Raw genomic sequence first — 9,840 nt, forward strand, 5'->3', positions numbered from 1 at the left:
TCAGAATTCCAACTGAGCAATCTGAAGGTGGGCTTGTTGTTTCCTGATCCCCTATGGAGATGCTTTTTCTAATACTTTGCATTTCCTCCAATTATATTACATCAGTCCACACAGAATATTTTTTCTAAGACCATTGAGATTTTTTTGCACTGTGTTTTAAATATTTAAAAAGTCTGATGCTTTATTTTTCATCATAAATTGCTGCCAATCTCTTCTACATTTTCCTTATAGCTTTTTTTATGTCCTTACTCCTGAAAGTGTAAATCAGAGGATTGAGCAAGGGAGTCAGCATAGTGCAAAATATTGCTACAATTTTGTCAAAGGAGAAGGCGGATGGAGGCCTTGCATACATAAATATTCATGGGACAGAGAACAAAACCACAACAGCAATGTGAGATCCACAGGTGGACAGAGCTTTCTGATGCCCTTCAGAACCGATGTTCCTCAGAGAGAAAAAGATGACCCCATAGGAGACAAGCAGCATGGAGAAGATTATGATGCAGATAGACCCACTGTTGGTCGTCATCAAAAGGTGAAAGATGTGTCAGTGCAGAACAGCTTCAGCAATGGGTACAAGTCACACAAGATGGGATGGATAATGTTGGGGCCACAGAAGGGCAGCTGGAAAGTAAGAGAATCTGTATGATGTAATGCAAGAAGCCCCCTGTCCAGACCACCCCCAACTGAATGCCACAGAGGCTCCTGCTCATGATGGAAGAGTAGTGCAAGGGCTTGCAAATGGCCACATAGCAGTCATAGGCCATGGCTGTTGAGGACAATCATCTATGCCCCAGCAAGGAAGTGCTCAGCAAAGATCTGCAGCATGCAGCCTTCAAAGGAGATGGTCTTCCTCTCATAGAGCAACTGTTTTGGGGGCAATGACAGAGGAGAAGCAGGCATCCAGGAAGTACAGGACTGCCAAGAAGAAGTACATGGGGGAGCCCAGCATTGCAGGGCTGCAGAGGATGGTCACTACAATCAGCATGTTGCCCACAACAGTTGCAATATAAACTAACAAAAATACTGTAAATACTATTTTCTCAACATTTGGATTCTGTGAAATCCCCAGGAGCACAAACTCAGTTACAATACTTCAGTTTTGCATAACTTTGAAGAAAAAGATCAGCAATATGGATTACAGGCAGCATCCAGTTACAGTAAGGATGAGAAGTAGTCTTTATCTCAATTGCCAGCTTTGATTAATTAGTAGTGGCTTCCTGAAGTGAATTATTGAGAAACATCCCTAGACAGCATGGAACAGGAGCTGGGTTAGTTGATGCCATTGCCAACCAAAGACTCTCTTATCTACAAAGAGAAGAAATAGCACGCAGTTAAGATGCTGTCAAAATGCATGGCTACTCTTCAAATATTTCTTGAAACCTCTGAACTGAATTGGGTCTTTAAATGAATTAACTCATTCCTTTTAAAAGAGAAAGACCTAGGCAATAGATCTTAACTATATATTTAGCACATAAAAATGTACAAACTAGTGTTGAGAGGTGTTTTTTGTTTTAATTACTCATCGTTTTAAACATTTATAACAATAATTATTCAATGTTGTGTTGATGACTAAATAAAATAATTCAAGAGAAGCAATTTTTCAGAACCCAATGCTGGAAGTGGTCAGTGCTAGGTCTTATCTTATGTCATAGATGAGAGGTTCATTATTAAAGATTTAAATTCAAGTCGACAATAGTTCCTAGATGTGGGATTTTAACACATAACCCTTTGTACTGCCCATGCTCTATTACAGAATCACCAGGGAATGAGGTGGGGAGGTTTCATTTATAGCAGGGACCTCAAAGTAGGAGTGACATTTCTTCAGGCTCCATTCACCTGTAAAAGTCAACATCTATGGTTCCTCTGTTCATGTGTGAAAATATGTCTTGAGGAAAAAAGGAGAAAATGATGTGGGATCAGAAGTTGCACCCATGTTCCACCTTGATAATGATTCCAGATTTTGATGTAATTTTCAATTTTACACACAGCCTGGAAGGGTGACTGTGTTCTCACCTGTACCTATAACTGGTATGTCTACTAATGTCTAGTAGGGTGTACGTATACATGTGTATGTGTATGCTTATGTATATGTGTACTTATGCAAATGCCTGTTAAATAGGTGAATGAAAGAATGACAGAATCAGTGTGTTAAAAATGAGCTGATTTTTATGAAAGAGTTACCAGAAATACCTTAAAATGTCGATGAAATTAAAAAACATACAACCATGATAGAATTTGTACTTAATCTTACTTTAAAACAACCATTTTCATTATTTCCCAATGCTTTAGAAATCCTTAAATGTTTCCTGTACTATGCACTCCAGATTCAGTTAAAAATTCACCAAGAAAACAGGAATGTAAATTAACCCTACAAGGTCATTGGACCAGACAGCAGCCATTTATTAAAATTTAAAATCAACATATAATACAGCAAAGTGTTCCTTAGCCCAGGGCCACAGCAGGAAAGAGAATAAAGTGACATATAGGGGTATCAGCTCCAGACTCTTGCAAACCTGGACTCAGATTCAAACCTCCCTACTTGCTTGGCATTAAACATGTACTTCAAACTTCATGAAGTTCACAAGGCCTCAGATATCACATCTGTTAATGGGTATAATAAGAGTGTTTATGGTAGGGTTCTGTGAGACTCAGATAAGGACATGGGCACACAATCACTAACGTAGTAAGAGACACAGAAATACATTCACCACACTTTAGATTTGCTTAATTATGCCTTAAAACATTTTCGTTGCCTCATACACTTGACATTCTCACAGTCCTATTTTATGCAGTTTCACTGTAAGAAAAAAGCATTTCTGATTGAGTTATTAAATGAATAATTAATTTTTAAACTTACAACTTCTTTACCTAGCAAATTGTAAGACTATTTTAGCATTAAAATGCTCATTAGTTATTAGCAAACCAATTCTTTCCCTGTTCAGAAAAAGAACTTTCAACATTGTTGTTAAAACTTTGATGAGGGAAAGAAAAGTGTCGTTTTGGTTTATGGTGAAAAGGTTTAGGGTTTTATGTTAGTTAATGGATAATTGTTCTAAATATTATATTTTGTTCTGTATTGAAACTTGAAACAGAAAAGACAGTAGTGAAAAATAAATACTAAGATTTATTTATTTTATTTTAGATTAGTTTAGTTTTTTATTTATTTATTTATTTATTTTTTTGTGGTGCTGGGGATTGAACCCAGGGCCTTGTGCAGGCAAGGCAGGTACCCTACCAACTGAGCTGTGTCCCCAGTACCTGAAATTTAAATAAAATAAATCTTTTTATGACTTGTAAAATTGTCAGTCTTTGACAAAAACCTATATGTGTTTTCTTTTTTACTATTTTTAAAAAAATATTGTGATCTATTTGTTGTTGTTTTATAGTCAGTAGAATTGCTGTCTTAGTTTAATACGCAGTGCCCACAATCCCCAAGTTCTCACCTGAGTTTTAAGGACAATTACTCACCAATCACAAAGCTCAAAATTTTGGTGATTTTTAAAATAAATATAAATGTATTCCTTGGTCCTAAATCTATAGAAAATTCAGAGAGCTGTTATATTTCATGGTAAGGAAAGGGAACCTTACCTAAAATGAAAATGCAGTCATGAATATAGAAAATAGTTAAAATTATAAAGCAGTTTTTACATTATACTAAATTATTTTCCTGATTTTAAGTGTTATAAATAATAACAGTAAAATATCTTCTTTTAGGTAAAAAGCAATTTTAAATCTTATATTTCAAAAATTAATAAAATATTCTTAGTATTATCAATATGAAAAAATACTGGAAAAATTTTAAAAGAACTATTATAGAAGTAAGTTATAAATCCCAAGAGCAAATAAAATTAATGCATTGATTTATCAATCAGCTTGTGTGATTTGTTAGACTAACTTCCAGGACTTGTTGTGTACACAATTGTGATCCTATTACAAACGTATTTCCCCAAATTAATTTTCCCACAGATACTTAGATGTTTGCACAGGGCATGCAATATATGGAAAGTCAGAGGAACATATCAGAATTCACTCTCATGGGCCTTTCTTCTGACCAAAATACACAAACATTTTGTCTCATATTCTTCTTATTTTGTTATCTTACCATCTTGGAAACCTTCTGATCTTCATCTCTATTGCATGCAGTTCTCTTGTTCACCAACCCATGTACTATTTCCTCAGTCACTTATCTCCTATGGACATCTGCTATACCTCCTGTGTGACACCCAAACTAATTGGTGACCAGTTAGTGGGAAGAAACACCATCTCCTATGGGAACAGCATGTTGCAAGTCTTTGTCATGCACTTCTTTGGACTGATTGAAGTACTAATCCTGGCAGTCATGGTCTTTGATTGCTATATTGCCATCTGCAAACCTCTTCAATACATGAGCAGAACCAGGTGCAATGTCCTGATCTTGGCTGCCTGGCTGGTGGAGCTGCCCACTCTTTTTCCCAGTTCTTTATGATAATCTGGTTGTCCTTCTGTGGCTCCAGTGAAATTGATCATTACTACTGTGACAGTGTACTAATACCCATATCACTGGTGTCCTTATAGTTGCCAATTCAGGAATGGCTGCCTTGGTACCATTGATTTTCTCATTTGGGTCTTCTGTCATTATTCTATTCACATTAAGAAATCAGTCAGCAGAGGGAAGATGCAAAGCTCTCTCTACTTGTGAGTCTCATATCACTGTGGTTATTTTATTCTTTGGACCTTCCATGTTTGCCTACCTTAGACCTCCTACCACTTTCCCTGAGGACAAAATCTTTGCTCTGTTTTACACCATTATTGCTCCTATGTTCAGTCCCCTCATCTATACCTTGAGGAACACAGAGATGAAAAAGGCCATGAGGAAAGTTTGGTGTCAAAAGGTATTTTTAGTAGAAAAACATAATTGATTCCTATTGTTTAATGTCCAACTAACTCCATGCAGGTTGGAACCAATTATTTGTCTCTAAGGAGCACTATTAGTTTTCAAATTATTGAATGCAAAGTGTTGGTTCATAAATGTCTGAGCTCAGGAGATAAAGAATAGCTACTAAAATGACAACTGCACTACTGGGAAAGAGATCAAGTAGAAATATATATATTTATATATATAATATATGCATGTGATATATGGTTAAATAGAAAATTGAGTTTGTTATCTAATCAACTGTGATGCTACTTTTGAATTTTAATAATCAGTTAATCTGTAATTTATTCATGAGACCAGAAATCTGTTTAATCATTCCTTAGAAATTTAGTAGATTAAATGTAGTTTTCAGAAATAAAAATATTTTCTTTTTAATTTTTGAGCTTTATTTTTTGATAGTATATCCAAGATATCTTGTATGATGGCATTCTAAAGTCAATTATGTAATGAAGAATTTCATATAGAATTTCATATAAAATGTAAATAAAAAAGTGATGGTCATAACTTTTTCTTAAATTTTTTGAGTTAAATTTGACATACTTTAGTGATACATGCACATCCATGTTTATCACATAACAATTTTCAATAGCTAAACTATGGAACCAGCCTAGATGTCTATCAATGGATTAATGCCTAAAGAAAATATGTATGTGCATACATCAGAGTTTTATTGATTCTTAAATAAGAACAAAATTATGTAATTTTCAGAAAAATAAATAGAACTGGAGACCATAATTTTGAACAAAATAAGCCAGACTCAGGAGGAAATTATTATATACTCCTTCATATGTGTTGACTAGAGGAAAGAAACTAGAGGGAATGCACCTTAAGAGTAGAAGGTGACCAGGAAGAGGGAGGGAGGGGATTGGAGGAGGGAGGCCAGTCTGATGGGGGCATAAAAGGGCATGAAATTGATATAATTGTGATTATATATAAAGATGGTCAATTGAAGCCTGTTATTCTGTATTATTGAAATGTACCAATTTTTGAAAAAGAAGCTGATGGAATTATTTTCTTTTGTGTTGTTTCTTAAATTAGATATACTTGAATGTAGAAGGACAGGATGAATAATTAACAGATACTATCTCTTTCCAGTAGAGCTGCATTATTGAGTGGTACCAAGACTGTCCATTTGGTGATGATTGCATGTCAGCTTGTCCCAATACAGAGTTAAGAGAAATGAATTCAATCACCACTGTAGAGAAAAAGAGACAAATTATATCAAATACATTTTCCTGGAGCATAATTCATTTTTATAGGCATTTTTTTATCTCCTTTTTGTTTGACAAAACCAATAGCAAAATCACTGGTATATGTGACAGTAAAAAAAACCAATATGGATAATGAGGAATCATATTAATTGTAAATAGTGTGAAAAGTAGATTTGGGAGATAGCTTTCCAAAAGAATCAAAGAAAAAGCAAACATAATTTTTATATTATCAAAGAAAAAATATCTCTAAGTGAAATAGGAGAAGGTAAATAACACCAACATACTAACAAATGATTTATTTTGAAACCATAATGATAATTTTAACATTTTAATGCAGTAAAATTTTAAAATATGATTTCAACAGTAGTAAATAGCATTTGGAGGGAGAGGAAATGAAATAAACATGATATGGAAAGCAAACTGTACCAATTTATATTGGAAAAAGGTTATATTAATTATATTCTTTTCATAAGTTACTAATAAAAATGGTTGGATCATTCTCTAATACCAGAGAGCAGAAGACAATAGAACAATGCCTACAGGTTTCTGGATGAAAAGTCTGAGAGCAATAAGTAGTATTCTTAGTCCTATTGTCCTTTGTGAATTTAGAAAATGACACCTTCATATTCATTTGACTTCAAAATATATCCTACTACTTGTTTGTTTGGATCAAAAATTCTCAGTATGTTTCTACGAAAAACAGTTTCAAAACATCTTCAATGATGAATCACTATAAAATCTTAGGAGTCCAGCAGAACACAAGTGAATGATGCATTTTCTATCCATAATCAAAGGCCACACCTTAAAGCACTGGTGAAAATTTTAAAAAAGCAATGACTCACTCATTAAACCTTGATATGAATGTCATTCTATCATTCCCTCACTGCCCAAATCTAGGCAAAACAGGAGACTTCTGTGTTTTATGTATCATTCATGTCAGAAAATGGAGAAGAAAACATTCATATTACTTAAATACAATGAGATTACATATGAAAGAAAATTGATTGATAGTCAAGATAAGGGGAATTTTTACTCCTCTAGAATTTAAACATTTTACAACAAAAGTTATACAACTCACTCTGATTTTTTTCCAGATGTGACATTTACTGACAATCTTTTCTTTATCATCTCCTTGAAAAAACTGAAGCCACAGAGAAGACCATGTCATTTAGTGAAATGTAGTTCATAGCAGATTCTCCAAAGCTATTGAAATCGAGATTTATATAAGACAGACAGATGAAAAGAATTAGAATTAACTTTTAGTGTTGTCCAGATTCTCGTATACTTGACTGATTCAAAAATATATTTCACGAACACATCCAGTTAGGTTTTTTTTTTAAACCTGGTCTTCTCCTATTTGAATTCTTATTCATGTAATGTTTCATGAGTTAATATTTATTCATTCTTTATTTTTGAGCCAAAACCAACTTAAGTTTTCATTGACCATAAATTCTACTATAGCTTATAAAACTTTTCTTGTGAAACAGAAAAAGAGCATTTAGTCTCCACTTCAATTGTGTAAAAAATGAATTCCTCATTTTGTAATCATATCTCTCATTGATACCGATGTACTATTCATAAATTTTCATTGAATTTTATTAATTTTTTGTAGAGCATCTTAAAGACTGGTTTTCTTGGATAAGATGTTTTTCCATTAATAATTAAATCATCAAGAGAAAATACTGAAATTAATAGAAATTAAGAAATAAGAGCTACATTATGTAAAGTTGCAAACTACATGAAAAACTCAAATATATAAAATCTAATGATTAAAGGATATGCTAAAATATTAAATGCTGCATGTAATTATCATTGGAAATAAAGCAACTATTTTTTTTTTCATTTTTCTGATTCTTTCAAGAGTTAGTGGTATATAGTTTGAAAAAAAAAGGCTTCAAAAATGTATGTACAGTAGGAACCAATCTTGTTCCAACAAGGTGTAGAGATGTAACTTATTAGTACTTGTATTTATATAGATAGTATATTTTATGCATACAAAAATTTAACAGTCTTGTAGGAAGTCAGAATAAAGATATATTTTGATACTTTCTCTTTGGAGGAAAGAATCCACCCATGCAAATATTTTCCCTGGGTGAGAAAGTGAGTCTGGGCAGCAACTCTGGGTATAGGAGTCCCAGAGCAGATACTCAGGAAAGTCTATGAGGTTAGGTGAGCAAGAGGTGCAGAGGGGATGCCAGGGGAGAACGTCTTCTGTGTTGAGGAGAGAAGTAGCTGTGGAAGCACTACCTAGGACAGAGCAGGCATTTGATGTATGGTAACGTCAAGGCAGGCTTCCTTCAGTGTATAGAAAGTTGCAAAGCTCCCAGAATTGCTTTCAAATTAAATCTTTGGAGACTGATTGACCCTTACTCCCTTGGTAGGCTTGGTACCCTGAATACTTTAGGGTTTCTTACATTTTTTAAAATTATCAAATTATTAAATCCATTACATAAAAAAAAAAAAAAAAAACTTGAAGAAGTAGAAGAAAGAAGAAAAAGCAGTGGAAGGAGTGGAAGGAGAAGGAGAAGAAAGAATTACAAAAGTGGTATCCTTATAATCTCCTTAAAAATCAAGAAATTGATGCCTGCCCTGGTCTCCAAAGTTACAGCATGTCCTCTCTTGGCCTTGTCCCTTCTCTTCCCCCATTATTAACTGTTTTCCTGACTGTCAGTGGTAACTCCTCCTTCCCTGCCACCTAAGGCAATGCATGTGTTTTATGTTATAAGGATTTCTTCTGAGAAAATAAGAAAACAGGAGTCTGCCTCATCAGGTGAGTGGGAAGAAGGCCCAAGAATGTTTGGTACTCTGGTTGGACGGAGTCAGTGCTCGCTGCATTTTCTGTGGTTTGCTCTGCTCACATAGTCCACTGCAAGTCAACTCTAACCTCAGGCACAGATGTTCAAGAAGAAAAAAAAGAAAGGAAACAAAAATTACATGGGAAAAATTAAAATATTTGTAATTTTTTAAAACTTCTATGGAAGGAAGATTTCTAAATTGTTTCCATATAAAATAATACTAGTGTTTGTTATGTTTTCTGAATTCTGTTACTTAGAAGTAAACTGAAACCCTTTCTAATTTCCTCAAAGAATACAATAAATGTACTTTTTGAGGAAAGATAAAGCACATTGCATACTAAAGAGGGAGAGATATCCCCTCTCCTCAGTCAATTTAGGGGATTACTGAATGAACACATTCTGTACAAAAATACTATGGAATTTGTTTTAATCACTGAACTTGTGCATAAAGTGCAAAGGAATTCAGTCACTGAGGCTCTGGAGGAGGTATAACAACAGAGATTCTTAAATCACTGGCAAAGTTAATTGGATTTTCATACTGTTTATTGTCTGGATCCTAGCCTCTCACTAGCAGTTCTGCTAACTTGGACATAGAGGAAATGAACCTGATGAGTGTATCATTTGGGTAGGTAAATTCAAAGGACATAGGAGGTACAATCAATGCTTCAGAATACACACACAAAAAATGCAGTTTTAAAAAGTTTGCTTCAATAAGTATTTAGCATTCTGTGAATCTGAAGCTATTCTAGTAATAAGTTTAATGATGCAGATATTGAATGTGATTAGACTCATTTGGGTTTTTAAATTATTCCACTTGCCTTCAAACTCTGGCTTTTTGTTTGTTTGTTTGTTTGTTTGTTTGTTTTGGTGGTGCTGGGGAGCCTCATGCTTGCAAGGCAAGCACTCTACCGACTGAGCT

General features: G+C 34.1%; 2 pseudogenes across 2 annotated transcripts; one reads left to right on the forward strand and one right to left on the reverse strand.

The window, feature by feature from the left end:
* Nucleotides 1-214: 214 nt before the first annotated feature.
* Nucleotides 215-1,852, reverse strand: LOC306638501 (olfactory receptor 4C15-like; annotated as a pseudogene). The gene is made up of 2 exons: nucleotides 1,752-1,852; nucleotides 215-1,091 (listed from the first exon to the last, which is right to left on the reverse strand). The product of its transcript is annotated as an olfactory receptor 4C15-like (transcript).
* Nucleotides 1,853-3,998: 2,146 nt separating this feature from the next.
* Nucleotides 3,999-4,898, forward strand: LOC306639176 (olfactory receptor 4P4-like; annotated as a pseudogene). The gene has a single exon. The product of its transcript is annotated as an olfactory receptor 4P4-like (transcript).
* Nucleotides 4,899-9,840: the final 4,942 nt, after the last annotated feature.

Source organism: Sciurus vulgaris, assembly GCF_902686455.1.
Source record: "Sciurus vulgaris genome assembly, chromosome: 11".
NCBI classification, from domain to species: Eukaryota; Metazoa; Chordata; class Mammalia; order Rodentia; family Sciuridae; genus Sciurus; species Sciurus vulgaris.